The sequence below is a fragment of the Protopterus annectens genome, chromosome 1.part1 (genome assembly GCF_019279795.1).
Source record: "Protopterus annectens isolate FY-2018-M chromosome 1.part1, PAN1.0, whole genome shotgun sequence".
NCBI classification, from domain to species: domain Eukaryota; kingdom Metazoa; phylum Chordata; order Ceratodontiformes; family Protopteridae; genus Protopterus; species Protopterus annectens.
In genome coordinates, this window is record NC_056726.1 from 641,126,051 (window position 1) to 641,142,445 (window position 16,395).

The following is a 16,395-nucleotide window of genomic DNA, read 5'->3' on the forward strand; positions in this document are numbered from 1 at the left end:
CAGTGGCCATTACAGGAGCATGCAGGTTTCATTGATAGCAACAGGCCACCAATATGGGTGTATTTTCACATGACACATGCATAGAAACAAATGTGAATATTTTTAAACCATTAGGACATATGTCCCAACAACAGTTTGGAGTGTACACATATCCGTTGAGGGGTGTCATTGGGTTATTATGCACATATGGTAGGGGTGAGAGAGAGTTCAATTAACAACTAATATATCCTTATAATTTTCACACCATTCTTAGTCACTGCAGTGGTCTTTCTCTTACATGTATTATTACACTACACAATGGCCTTATATTATACACTGGTATGTTTATAAATTATTATATACGTGACCTGTGTCTTACATACAGGCATGACAGGCTGCAGGAGTGAATGCAACATATGTTGAGAATTGCTGTCATACACTTTGGGTGAGGTGCTAATATGACAGGTTTGTTTCCATATACATTCTCTGACTATGTACATGTTTGAATATCAGTTATATGTCATTGACAGCTGCCTACAATTCTTGGAACATCACACTGGATTTTCAAGGGAACAGAGTATCAATCTGGTGATATGGGCCATTTATCTGGACATGCTGGACAGATTGGAAAAGTTGTGGGGTATGAATATGCATACAACTTACATTTTGAAAATTCTAGCAAATTCTATACTGTTGGGTGTAAGTATGCATACAGCTTTCTATCTGAACATTGCATCAAAATCTGTACAGTTGTGGGGTATGATTATGCATACAACTTAGTAGTACTCCCAGGATTCAAACCCCTGCTGTGTGTGACAAAATATTATAGCTAACATCACAGTACACTGTGCTATCAGGGAACTGATGTAAAGTTTTCAACTGTTTTCTGTCTAAGTCTCCCTAACTTGTACAATATAACTGACCTCTTGGCACTTCCAACATTGTTATGCAGGACTTCATGCCCATTTTATCTGCATACCATGGTGTGGGTGACACTGCTTAAGATACAACATTACTATTTATAGTATGGAACAGATCACCAACATATGAGAGAATAGTAAACAGAAGCACTCCAGGGGTTATACCTGTATTCACGGATTATTACACATTTGTTTCTACTGGTACAACACTTTCTAAGGCTCTTATATTTATTTGTTATGACAGTACATGCAGACTGATTACCAACCTGCCACATGACGCAGCCTTTGCAGCCTAGCATCATGGGTCCCCTGCACTCATCCACGCTCAGTGTAGGATTTCAACCTCAGGCAGTGTGCCTTCATTAATATGCATGGTGCACTGCCGTCCTCCTCTTAAACTACCGCTTACGTGCAGGACTAGTTTAGTCCAGCATGGCAGATTAGTACATCTGGGGGTATAAGTAATTATCTTAATTTTGTCTCTACTTTGATTAGGTTTGCACCATTGCTATTTAGCAAAAGTGTACAGTTCATCTCTGCATTTCTAACAGTTCAAATCTATTGGCCTAATTTAACAGTTGGCCATGAATATTTATAGTTTCATTAGCATACAAACATATGAAAAAGGACTATATATTTAAATATAATAACATCTCAGAGTATACATTAATTTTTAGTGCCTCCACTTTATTAGAGACCGTATTATTTAAAGCAATTTTACACAGAAAATAATGGCAATACTGAGCCCCACAATTGCTTGCTAGAAGATAGACTGATTCATACTATTATTTGAAAATGAAGTAGGAGTATGCAGTTCAAAATGATTTACCATTAAAATGAAGAATGCAGGTTCAGCGAAAACAGGAATGTCGAACGTCAGTTAGCTGATTCCCGTTTTGCCGACCTTTACATCTCCGAGTATCCTGTACAGCGAATGCCACTGTGCATTCACAAATATGTGGTCGATGTAACAAATAGAGATCACGATACAGTGCAGATCAGGAAATTAATTCTTTTCCTAACTGTAGTGTGATCTTGGAGTTGGAATATTAAGATTGCAGGGTGTGTGTCTGTGTGTGAGTTGCAGTGTTGTGCAGTACTGAACTGAGTAAATACTGCTGAAAAGCAGGCAGGTGAAGAAGGATGTTGAATAACACCGACTTTGCATTCATCAGTATGACATTCGATATCCTAAGCTAATTAATATGCAGGACATTGCTCATTGGGTCAACCAGCTGAATGGATTTAATTCTTAATTTTGACATTTTGATAGTAAACCATTCAAAACTGCTTTGGAAGTTTTGAAAGAGTTGAATATTAAACATGCGGTCATCTGACCTTCCTGAAGCTTTACTATCACAACCTCATACTTGTGTTTCTTGTTGCCAATAAAATCATATAATGATTGAAAGCAGACAAAATTATTCCTTGTCCAGGGCCTTCAAACCTTTTTATTATCTAGGACTAGAAAATACTGTATTATATCTTGACACACTTTTCCTATGCTGTTCATATTTAGTTTAAGTAGTAAGTTAATTTACTTGGTGTTAATCCAGTGGACTGTATGTTCCAGAAACACTGTTTTTAAAAGCTACTTCTACAAAAGTGCTTTGAGGACCAGGCACAGATCACCCTTGAGGAGCCTATATGTGATTAGTACTGAGAAGTTCATTCAAGTTAATTCAAATACAAACGTAACTTAAATTGTGTAGCACCACTATTTCCTTTATGAGAAACCATTTTAACTTTATCATCTTCATCATATTGACTATAGTGGTAGATGAGTTATTTCAAATGCTTTCCAAAATACTGCTGAGGCATTTTGACCATAACTGACCTTATTATGTACGAGTATGTCTAGGTCATTTACAACAGTGGCTGGTTGGATAATACAACCTCCACCAATCCATTCATCCACCCATTCATTTTCTAAACCACGTGTTTGGTTGATAGTAGCAGTGGAAGAAAGCTGAGCAGGACTGACCACACTTTTCAGCCCCCAACAATAGTCCCCAGGTGATCTAGTGGGATCCACAGGTGTTCTTATGTAAAGTGAGGGAGACAATGCTGTTATTATTCCATAAAATTGCCTCAAGACCTATTCCCAGTAATGAACGGTACATCTCCTGAGGGAGGTAGATGTTCAACATCACCTTTAGGTGGTCAGACCAGCTCATCTGATTCCTCTCAACCTGGGGGAGAAGCAGGTACATAGAATATCAAATTCCTCCATTCTGTAGCTGGCAGTTTGCCCATCAGCCCTATGAAGAAATGTAATTTATGCCTTTTGTATCATGTAATATCATACTTTGGTCAGTACCCAAAGCTTATCACCATAGGTAAAGATGGGGCATGGGGTTTTCATAAATTGAGTAATTTATTTTATAACTCAGCCCTTGCTTCACTTTCACAGATTAGTATGATACCTACAGTACTGTGGCCACTAATCCCATCCACTGGTCATTCTTCTGATGTTAGGTACTCTCACTTATGAACAAGACCCCAAAAGGCTGCTTCCATCTCGTCTGCAGATGGCAACCCACTGTTTTTAGAAGAGGATGATAACATCTAATTAAGCCATGATGAGTTTGATTTCAACCCCTTCGCAGAAATAAGCTACTTCAGTCAATACTGGAAGTCATAATCACTTGAGACTAAAGGGACAATACATCTGTAAACACTAAAGATGGAGTATTTATGTCTGCAGACTGAATACTCCCTAAACCTTCATTATGCCTTGATATCCTGTACTGTAAACTAAATACACCATAAACCTTGGTTATGCCATAACATCATGTCCCTGACGATCATTAGCAAGAGAGGAGACAAGGTACACCCCATGGTAAAGTCTTGCCTAAATATATTCACTTTTATGTGAAGATTGTGAATCTTACTCTTTTTTCAAAAACATATGGAACAAATGGCATGTGTAGCAGCCATGAACCTCACCGCTTATTATTCTAGTACATTCCCTAAGACTTCTGCCATACTCTGCCTTGTCATACTGTATGCACAGTAACTGGTATTTTGCCATACTCTACCTTATTATACTATGTGCACAGTAACTGGTATTCTGCCATACTCTACCTTATCATAATGTGTGCATAGTAACTGGTATTCTTCCATACTCTACCTTATCATACTGTGTGCACAGTGACTGGTATTCTGCCATACTCTACCTTATCATACTGTGTGCATATTAACTGGTATTCTGCCATACTCTACCTTATCATACTGTGTGCACAGTGACTGGTATACTGCCATACTCTACCTTATCATACTGTGTGTACAGTAACTAGTATTCTGACATACTCTACCTTATCATACTGTGTGCACAGTAACTAATATTCTATCCTGCCAGTGACACCTAAGCATTTATTGTTGAGTCTGTTTTGGCCTATTTATTGACTCAGTTGTAATACTTGTACCTATTTTGCCAGTAGCTTCTCAAATCTTGATGTGTTTCTATCCGCATAATGCTGAAAGCTTGATTGAATATTCATAATTGCACCATATAGCATATTATAGTATTGCAATCCACAATACAGCACTGTATAGCATATAGTATTGTAATTCACAATACAGCACTGTATAGCATATAGTATTGTAATCCACAATACAGCACTGTATAGCATATAGTATTGTAATCCACAATACATCACTGTATAGCATATAGTATTGTAATCCACAATACAGCACTGTATAGCATATAGTATTGTAATCCCCAATACAGCATTGTATAGCATATAGTATTGTAATCCACAAAACAGCACTGTATAGCATATTATAGTATTGTTATCCACAATACTTTATTTAATTTTTTTATTTTATTTTACAACACTGTATAGCATATATTTGCTGCTACTACCTCTACCAGGAGAGCTGGCACAAGAAAATAACCTCAAGAGCATGATGTCTCATATGTCACATATACTCCCACATGACCTACACCGTGTCTACACATGGCTCCATAGTTAATTACCATAGTGGCAGACAAAACCCCCATAATGCCATCAAAGCCTGCCATCACTCAAAGAAAAGTCCTAATTATTGGTGAACCTATTGTAGGATTCACTCCAGTATTAGGATGTCTAAAGCTAAGTATTTTTTTAGATAATTAATTATTTGTTTACTGGGCTTGTCCGACTAAGTTTCACCAAAAAAAATTTTTCAGGAGAGGCATAGGGAGAAAAACACCAACATATTACAAGTAAGTTTAAAAAGACATTCAGTAATATATGAGAAGAGACATTAAGTAATATTCATTAAGTTCATAGGTTCACAGGTTCATAGGTGTTTACTAGGCTAACGACCACAAGGGTCTTTTTAAGCCTAGCCATACATCCCAAATCTCTGACAAGTTCTGATACCCTTGATAAGTGTAAGCATAGGCCGGGCAGATGAACTATTTGCAGGTTACCTGTGTCCATTAGAGACATAGGTGCCAAACCAGGGATGAATTTCTAGTTTCCCATCCAATTGTCTAAGATGCATTTGAATCGGGTTAGAGAGGAACTCTGCTTCACATGGATGGGGAGCCTGTTCCATAGATGGGATACTCTCTGGGATACATACCTATCTCTCCAGCACATCCTATTTATATCACAGGCAAGGTTTAAGTCTTTAGAATGGGTAATTCTGGTGCTGTTTGTTTTGTGGATATGCAGAGGTCCATTAGGGTGGGGTCTCACAATGCCCAGTATGCCAGGCATAGATCTTCCCTTTTGGAGACAGTATACAGGGATAAGGCCTTGAGGTGGTCTGCATAGGACATTTTACTTATGCCCTGTATTCTTATGCCCTGTATTTAGTGAGGAATCTCTGTGGATGTTCCAATTGTTGGATATTCCTGGTTAGGTACATACCAAAGGGGGCACTGTACTCAATTATAGGGCTGATGAATGTCGAATACAGTGGAAGAATGACTTCCTTGGACTTAGATGCTATACTTTTGTTTGTAAGTTTTGCAACACAGAATGATTTCCTAAACACTGTAGACACATTATGGTCAAAGGCTAGATTACTATCTATGGGTGTCCCTAAGTCCCTGACTACTGGGTCAACTCTGAGGTGTGTGTTGTCAATATGAAAGTTACCAGGGATGGATAACTTCCCAAAGGATACTACTATGCATTTCTTGACATTTAGTTTTAGTCCATGGCTCTGACACCAGTTGTTTGTCTGTGTGAGCCCCTCCTGGAGAACATTTGTGTCAGTGTGAGATTCAACGACAGCTCCTAATTTGAAATCTTCTGCAAATTTAATCAGCCAGCGACCACTGACATTGGCCCTGATGTCTGAGAAGTAAATGCCAGAAAGGAGAGGTCCAAGGACTGATTCCTGAGGGACTCTATTTGTGACTGGCCTCTTTGTAGAGACGGACTCTCGAATTCTAACTTCTTGGGTCCTGTCTGTGAGCCAGTTGGCTATCCAGGGGATGACATCTGGGTTTGTACCTAACCTCTTGAGTTTGTCAACAATGCCCGAGTGGGGTATTTTGTCAAATGCCTTGGCCAGGTCAAGGTTGGCAGTGTGAACAATTTTGCACTCATCCATTGCTTTGATGACCTTGTCAAAGAAGTCCACCAGGTTGAGTAGACATGAGCTGCCCTTGACAAAACCAAACTGGGTTGGGTCCAGTGTCTGGAGATTTACTATATCACTATTGATCATCTGCATGATAATTCTTTCCATGGCTTTACATATAAGACTAGTGAGACTTATGGGTCTGTAGATGGCCCACATTTGTGCAGAGGGATGACTGTTGCCTTTTTCCATTCATGAGGCATGAAGCCAGTTTGGAAGCTGCAGTTAAATAGTAATTCCAGAGGCCCTGATAGGTCATGTTTCATGCTATTTAGAAGGCATCCAGGGATATTGTCTGGGCCCACTGATGCAGTGTTCTTGGTCTTAGAAACAGCATTAAGGACCTGTTCCCTCGTGATAGTAGGGGGAGTTATATTTGATAATATTTCCTGAGGGAAGGCTGAGGGGGACAGGGGGGTAAAGCTGGAGCTGAGTTTGTCAGCCAGGAGGTTTGCTATATCTTCTGGCTCAGTATAGGTGGCTCCATTTACAATGAGCTCTGCACACAATTATGTATTGCCTTTGAGGTTGCGGACATAGCTAAAGAATGCTTTGTGGTTGTCCTTGCCCTGGGAGGCCAAACTTACCTCAAATTTGGCTTTGGTAGATGTTATTGTTCTCTGAGTGGTTTAATTAGTTTGATGAGAGTGTTTTTATCCTGTTCGGTGCTGCACCAGCTAATTTTTGCCATGATCTTCTTCCTCCTGTTATACAGCCTATTGATTTTGTGATTCCACCAGGGTGGCTTGTTTTTTGAGTTAGTTCTACACTTCTTCCTGGTAGGTATAGCTGCCTCTGTGCATCTGTTGACATGCTTGTACAGTGTTTCTGTGAACAGTTCTGCATAGGAAGCAGTGTTCACAGGGTTTATGGGGGCTTGACATTTTGCCAGGTTCTCACTTAATAGCAGGTTTGCCTTAGAATAGTTCCTGCATATTCTATGTTTGGCTGGGGCTCCAGGTTTTATTTTTACTTCAAAGGAGACCATTTTGTGGTCTGACCTTTCCAGGGAAGGCATTACAATAGGAGGTGTGCAGCAGCCTCCCATATAATAAGGAGCAGATACAGTATGGCTCCCCCTGGCTAATGTGATGATTATCTGGTCCAGGAGTTTGTGTTTACAAATTCCAGGAATCTCTGTGCATGTACATTTGGTGTCATATAGGATTCTCAGTTAATAGAGGGGTAATTAAAGTCACCCATGAATATGGTATTGGGTTGGATGGTTAGTGTTTTTAATAAGTTTAAATACATGGTATGGGTTTCCTCGCTCATAGAGAGGGACCTATAGCTTGCAAGGAAGTGGTATTGGATTTTAACTATGGTGATTTGAACATGGAACAGCTCGAGTGCATTGTCCTGTTTGGAAAAACAAACGAGTATGAGCTGTAGGGATCAAACAACCAAGGCTTAATGAACTAGTTGAGTAGGTTTAATAAAGTAAGCACATGCTTTCGGAGTGCTCTATGGCGCTCCTTCCTCAGACAAGAAAAACAGAATACTAAAATCACCAGGACTTATATAAACGCATTACATGTGTTAAATTGCAATGTTCAATCAAGCAAAGCAATAACCCCTTAAAGGGGTATAATTCAATCTACTGGCACCAAGAACAAGCTGAACACATTCACCTTAAAAATAAATAAAAATTGAAAATGTGTTTAAAATGTATATGTGCATATAAATGCACAATATATAAAAACCTTTATAATTCAATCACCTTAAATGAAATTCAACTAATAAGAACTTTACGTTGTGAAGTACAAATGTACTTTCCTTTAGAAATACTACTAAAAAACCTTCTGAACATTTTATCTTTTCAATGAAAGATTCTTTAAAATGCTACTAATGGACACATATTCATTCAATCCCGGGTACATGTAGGCAGCTGTGCGAATTTGCCAAAAAAGTTCACGAATTTCTAAGAGGTTTTTGCCAAGGACCACCCCAAACATCTACCTTGTTTAAAGCAAAAAACTTAAAGTGGTGGTCAGGAAAGTGGGCAATGTGCCTGGCAAGAGCGTTGTTGTGTTCACCCCTAGTCACAGCATATATATGCTCATAAATGCGTTGCCTAAGTTTTCTCTCGGTTTTACTGATATAGAATGCAGAGCATCGCTGACAGGTGGCCACATAAACAACGCCCCTGGTCTCACAATTAAATCGACCATTTATTTTGTAAATTTGATTTCTCAAACTAATCTTGGCATCTGTACACACATATTTACATTGCCTACATGACCCACATTTGGTCATGCCCACTTTATGAGTTCCTAAAGCTTTGGGTTTAACCTCTAGTAATGATTTTAAATTCTGTCCTCTCCTAAAAGTAATTTTAGGGGTACCCCCAAGTTTACTAAATAAATAGGAATCTTCAATGACAAAAGACCAATTCTTTTTTAGCACATTCTGGATAAATGAGTGATCCAAACTGAAAGTGCACAAAAATCTAGTTACATAAGGAAGTTCCTGGTTGGTAACTAGACCGGTCTTGTCAAGACTGTCGTTACCATGTAAAAAGGTTGTTGCAGTGGATAAAATTGGTTTATAAAAACCAGAACCCCTTTTATTGATGACTTCAGATTTTATGTCAAGTACAAACCTCAAAGGGTAACCTCTGTTGGTAAACATGCCGGTCAAAAACTCGCATTCCACTAAAAAATCTTCATAATCAGAGACCATCCTAGCAGCCCTAACCATCTGGCCTTTAACAACCGCTTTTTTCTGGTATCTAGGGTGGCTGCTAGTGTAGTGAAGGAATGCTTTGGAATAGGTGGGTTTCCTATAAATGACACTCCTGAGGCACTGGTTAACCATATCCTTGGTCAGCAAGATGTCCAGAAAACTAATATTCAATTCCTGCAGGTTGTATGTAAATTCTAAAAAACTTGTCATGTTGGACATCTTTTCTATAAAAGAAGGGAACAAGGAGGGGTCGGCCTTCCACAATATAAACATGTCGTCCTGGTACCTAGTGTACCAGGCGACACAATCATGAAATGCACTGTCAGGAAAAAGAAAAGTCTTTTCCCAGTATTCCAACATGGAGTTGGCAAAACTGCCCCCACATGGGGAACCCATCGCTACCCCTGATCGCTGCAAGTAGATATTACCTTGGAACAACATAAAATTAAAACTCAATATAATTTCAAGTAATGTTTCAACAAGATACACAGTGTTGTCACAAACTTTTTTATTCCTGAGAAATTCACATACCCACTGTGTGCCAAGCTGTTGGGGGATGGCAGTGTATAAATCTTTAATATCGATGGTTAAAAACCACCACTCACTACTAAACGGAATGGTCCCTATTTGTTGTAAAAAACTCCAAGAGTCTTTACAAATTTGGGACTCCAATTCCAACAAAGGTTTCAAAATAGTGTCAACCAGCTTGGCACAAGCGTAAGTAATGGACCCATGACCGTCAACTATTGGGCGGAAAGGTGGATCACTAATAGATTTGTGAATATTAGGAATACCAAACAAAACAGGAAGCCTAGGGGCCATCACTGTTAAGTATTGGTAGCGGTCAGTGTCAATAACCCTTTCCAGAAATAAGTCCTCAATAACACTTCTTATCCTAAAGTAAGCTTGATTTACTTCATTGATAGAAACCGGGATATAAAAATCAGTGTCCAACATTGTGGACATTTTTCCGACATATAAATAGTGGTCCATAAAAACGAGACCACCCCCTTGTCAGGTTTCATGACCCTTACGTGAGAATTCTGTAAAGTTGTGATGAAATCACGCTGACGTTTAGTGATGTTCAACCTGTGTTTATGTAAGTTCCTTTTGTTCTCAGCTAGGGCCCTGAAGTCAAGCTCACACATTCTCTCAAAACTACATAAAGATTCATGCAGAGGGGGGTTAAAGACACCAGTAATTTTAAGGTTATTACTCGTGCAACTAACTGGATGTCTCTCATTCATTTGGATGTTTAAATTGAGTTTCCTCACAAACAGTTTGAGATCTACAATTGTCTTAACAACATCAAAATGAGAATCAGGGACAAAAGATAAACCCTTAGAAAAGAAGTCAACCATATCTTCACTGATAACAAAACTAGTGTAGTTATAGATTTTAAAGTCCCCTCTTAAATCAAATATAATCTCGGGGACGTGCTTAAAGTTGGCTATCTCCTCCTCGGGTTTCTCCTGCTCCTGGAGTTGCCAAAGTTGTTCTTCCCTAGTGTATTCCTCTGTTTAAATGTGTTGTTCCTGGGAAAATCCCCCTGGCACAAATTGTTCTGACCATTTGCGTTTGATGAGGATGTTGGCTGTTGTTCGGAAATAGCCACATCTTGGCTGTTATTGTTAGTGCTATTAGCGAGACGCTCACTACGGCGAAGAGGTTGTAATTCTTCGCCTTGGTTAACAGCCTCATCACTCTCCTGATGAATTAAATCCAGTGAGTTTCCAGTCAAGTCTGCAACCTGTATAAAGTCATTAGTTTGTTTGAAAATAGGGGGAGGACTCGGGTAAGCTTTTTTATTTGCGTATTCACGAACATCCCTATCGATCTTTTTCTTTTTAGCATTGTCTAATTTACACATAGTAGCTTCAATGCTAGTAAAAATATGAAAATATTCGTATTTGTACCTTTGAAAGTCATTGTCACTTTTAATTTGAAGTTCAAGGGCTTCCAACTCTTTTTGAAGGGCTTCAGCTGCAGCTTTATACTGTAAAATTAACATGTTGATGAACCCGAAAGCCTGTTAGTCAAATAATGCCAGGAGGTCTTTATGAAACTGTGACCCCTCTATTAGACCTATGGAAAAATGCCACTGCCGAAGCCCTTTAGGAACCACTTGCTTGGCAAGACACTGTTGAAAATAGGATATTTCTAATTGAAGTTTCCTACATTTGAACAGTATTAAGTCGAAGGTATTAATCAGTTGTAAAATGTTACTTACACTTGGTTCAATGTTATTAGGTGCACTCGTATCGTTACCATCACTATTGCCATTTTCAAAAAATTGAATGTTGCCCAAAAATCCACTAATTGTAGGAATGCCATGAGACATCCCTTGTTGGAGCACATTGTTGTTGTTCTCTCGGTTGTTTGCTCTAAAAGGAAAAACTCCTTCACCCGACTGCACACAAACTGAGTAAAGCTCGCTGTTGCCGTTTGTATGGAGGGCAGTTGACTGTGTGTTGGTATTGTTAGTTGTAGGCAATTGCTGCCCTGGAGGGGGAGTAGATGAACCAAAACCAGGACGTTGAACTTGTGGAATACTGGTGCCAGTTTTGAAACAAGACGACTGTAAAGTGTCAAATCGCTGGGTGAGGTTATCCATACGGCCCATTATTATTTCCAACAAAGCCGTTAAGTTGCCGTCGGCATTCGCCTCACGAATAGGCAACTGATCAGTTGTGGAACGCCCACCATGGCGTTCCGACAATGAAAATAGAGAGCCTTGAGGAGATCCTTCCAAACTGCTCATAGTGCTGACCATAAACAAAGGAAACAAGCAAAAAGCACTAAATGATCCAAACGAACCAGGAAAAACAAACGAGTATGAGCTGTAGGGATAAAAAAAACAAGGCTTAACGAACTAGTTGAGTAGGTTTAATAAAGTAAGCACATGCTTTTGGAGTGCTCTATGGCGCTCCTTCCTCAGTTTTTATGGACCACTATTTATATGTCGGAAAAATGTCCACAATGTTGGACACTGATTTTTATATCAATGAAGTAAATCAAGTTTACTCTAGGATAAGAAGTGTTATTGAGGACTTATTTCTGGAAAGGGTTATTGACACTGACCGCTACCAATACTTAACAGTGATGGCCCCTAGGCTTCCTGTTTAGTTTGGTATTCCTAAGATTCACAAATCTATTAGTGACCCACCTTTCCGCCCAATAGTTGACGGTCGTGGGTCCATGCTTGTGCCAAGCTGGTTGACACTATTTTGAAACCTTTGTTGGAATTGGAGTCCCAAATTTGTAAAGACTCTTGGAGTTTTTTACAACAAATAGGGACCATTCCACAATAACAGTGCTCACTCTGACCTAAAGGACGTAGCAGATACCTTGACAAATTTAGCTCATATTTTACACTGTACTCACATATCATCCATCTCACTATCCCTGCTATGCTACCTGTCCCTCAAATCACTATAGGAAAAGTACCAGGATCCATAACCCAAGCTGAAAAGAATACCGCTGTGCATACTTGTCATCTGCCCAGATTTTCTCAGAATGTCCAGATTTTTGCCTCATTGTTTTGGTCTGTTCCTAGTGACTTTTTGGTTTTCTGGCAAATGACTGTCAAATTGTTAAGGATGGATGCCAGAAAATAATGATAGGCATTTGAGTTTCAGACTTCATACCCTTCAAAAATTCATGCTAATGGAAAACCTGTCATTCTATCAACTTTCTAAATTTTTAAGAGCAATATTTAAAAATTTTCCCTATTTTTGGGATTTACACTAACACTGAAAGGAAAGGAAAATATATTTAGGTGTCCCCAGGTCTCTTATCACACCTTTAGTGTTTATTGGACTACCACCTATGTGGTAGTTCATGGGCACTAAATTTATCCCAAAGGGAATGACAATGCACTTTTTGGCATTGAGCTTAAGGCCATGGTTCTGGCAGCAGTCATTGGTGTCAATGAGGCCTTTTTGTAGAATGTCTACATCAGTTGGAGAATAAATAATGGCTCCCAGTTTGCAATCATCTGGAAAATATATTTAGGTTTTATATTAGAAGTATAGAGGTGACATGAGCACTGTCACGAAAACTACATACATGGCTTGCAGATCATTAAAACTGTTCAGGTATTGATAAAGACTGGCTATGAGGAATAGGATTCTGAATAAAATGAAAGGATTTAAGAATATAGCAAGTTAAAGATTACAGGTCATATGTATGAACTTAAAGTAGCCAAAGACACCAAAGGAAATTATAAATCCTTCTTTGTCTATGTTAGGAAACTAAGAAAGAATACCAAACAGTAGACATAATTGTCCACAATAACAGTGCTCACTCTGACCTAAAGGATGTAGCAGATACCTTGACAAATTTAGCTTATATTTTACACTGTCCTCACATATCATCCATCACACTATCCCTGCTATGCTACCTGTCCCTCAAATCACTATAGGAAAAGTACGAGGATCCATAACCCAACCTGAAAAGAATACCGCTGTGCATACTTGGTCAGTGCATACAGGCCACTTTGTATTGGCCTGAACTTTAGAGAAGTAGATGACAAACAGGAGAGGACCTAGGACTAATCTCTGTGGGACACTACTCGTAACTGGCCGGTAGTCAGATTTGGAATCCACTACTTTCACAGTGTGGGTTCTATCAGTGAGCCAGTTGGCAACCCATCTTATGACATAGGGGTTTATGCCTAGTTTACTGAGTCTATCTATGATTCCTGAGTGAGGGATGGTGTCAAAGGCCATGGCAAGATCTAGGTAGGCTGGGTGAACTACCTTCCACTCATCCACAGCTCTGGTGAGAGACTCGAAGAAGTCTATCAGGTGGACCAGGCATGATGTACCTTTCACAAAACCAAACTGCATGGGGTCCAGAGTCTGAAGATTCCCTATGTCCTTATTTATAAGGTCCATGATTATTCGCTCCATAGCCTTACATATCAGACTCGTCAGACTAATGGCACGGTAGCTCCCAGGGTCTGTCATCACTCCCCCTTTGTGGAGTGGAATGATCGCAGCAGTGTGATATTCAGTAGGAACAAAGCCTGAAATGAGGCTGTGATTGAACAGGGAACTCAGGTGTGGTGCCAGTTCACTTTGTAATTCAAGTAGAATACAGCCAGGAATATTATCAGGTCCCATGGAAGCTGTATTCTTGGCTTTGGATAGTGTGTTTTTTATCTATGTAGCTGTGATAATAGGGACTTGGTATTCCTCAGGTATTGTGATAGGCCCTTTAGGGGGTGAAAAGGGGGTAAAATTCGCACTGAACCTGCCGGCCAATATGTTGGCAATATCCGTTGGTTCTGTATATGTATTGCCATTATGCTGTAACTCAGTGCAGATCTGAATATTGCCATGTAGAGTCTTGACATAACTATAGAATGCCTTGTGGTTGTCTTTAGAATCTGCAGCAATTTTGTTTTAGTAGCTAGCTTTAGAGGATTTGATAATGGATCTTAGTTTTTTGCTTAGGCTAACAAGGGAGTTTTTACAGTCTTGGGAATTCACCCTTTTCTGCAATAGTTTTTTTCCTTCTGTTGTAGAATTTCTTTATGGTGGGGGGCCACCAGATTGGCTTCCTTTTTTTGGAGGAGAGTGTATTAGTTCTGTTTGGTATGGCCTGTTCCATGCACTTGCGTATGTGCTCATACAGTGCATTGGTGTATGATTCAGCAGTCATGCACCTATTTTCCATTTAAGTGCGCGTCGTGAAGTTTGCCACCTCTGTTTTTAGAAGCCCAAAATTGGGTTTGGAGAAGTTTTTTACAGTGGTTTCCTTTAGGGGGGCTAAGGATGGCATATGGATATCAATGGTGATTAGCTTGTGGTCAGATCTGACCAGGAAGGAGTTGATTATTGATGTAGAGCAACAGTCGCCCATGTTAGTAGTGACCAGGTCAAGGATGTTTCTATGCCTGGTGAGGGTAAGAATGAGTTGGTCCAGGGTGTTGGAATTAATCAATTCCAAAAAATGTTGAGTAAGTGTGTTGGTTCATGAGTAATTTTCCCAGTTAATGGAGGGGTAGTTAAAGTCTCCAAGTATAAGGTTATTGGGTTGTACCCTAATATTTTCTGGTGTACTTAGGAATGTGGAGTGGGAGTCTTGGGACATGGTGGGGGATCTATATCAGGCTACAACCTGGATTGCAGTTTTACCCAAGTTGTACCTGAAGTATCTCTGATGCGTTATGTTGGGCTACTAGTCTGGAGGTGTGCATATCCTTTATGAATATGGAGAAACCACCGCCTTCCGTGCTTCGGTCCAGGTTTAGGGGCCAAAAGCTGTGGTATGAATTATAGCCTGGTAGTGCTGGGGTGCTCTCAGGAGCCTTGAATCAGGTCGCGCTTACTGCACAGATGCCGATGTTCTTCATTTTAAGGACTGCTTCAAGTGAGTGCATTTTGAGGTTTAGACTTCTAGCATTAAGTAGCATAACCCTCAGACTTTGTTTGCTTGTAGCTGTTATGGATGTACTTTTGTCTTCAGGACATTGCCTAAAAAGGCACTATAGGTGTGCCAAAAGTCTTGGCCAGTATCTGGAATCCCTGAGGTGACAGGTGCATGCCACCTCTGATGAAGCGTCGAGGTCTGTCGATCATGTCATCCCAGGCATACAGATACTGGATCCCCTTAGAATGCCACCAGAAACTTAGCCAATTGTTGAAATCAGTCATTTTCTGCTTGTACTGTAGTATCATTCTGGGTGACGGTAGGATGCTACTCAGAGCTAGGGTCATACCTGCCTTTGCTACAAGATCCAAGAACTCTTCTATGTCTTTTTTCATGTAGTCCAAGGAGGTACATCTTAGGTCATTCACAACAACATGGACAATGACAGAGTCATATTTGTACCTGTTGTGAAGTGACCTAAATGTGTGCTTTATGTGGCAGATCCTGGCACACGACAAGAAGCTGACCGCAACTTTCTCCTTATTTAACCTAATGAGTTTCAGGTGTGAATAATAGCAAACGTCATATGAGTGAATGTTGGTTTCAATGGAGTTTTTGCCAGCAGCCTTTTTTACAGGATAATGATGCAGCAGATTAATGTAATTTGTCCATACTAGTTTGTAATCTTGGAGTTGGTATATATATATATATATATATATATATATATATATATATATGTATTTATATATATATATATATATATATATATATATATATATATAGATATATATATATATAATAAATTATATTATATATATATATATATATATATATATATATTTATATA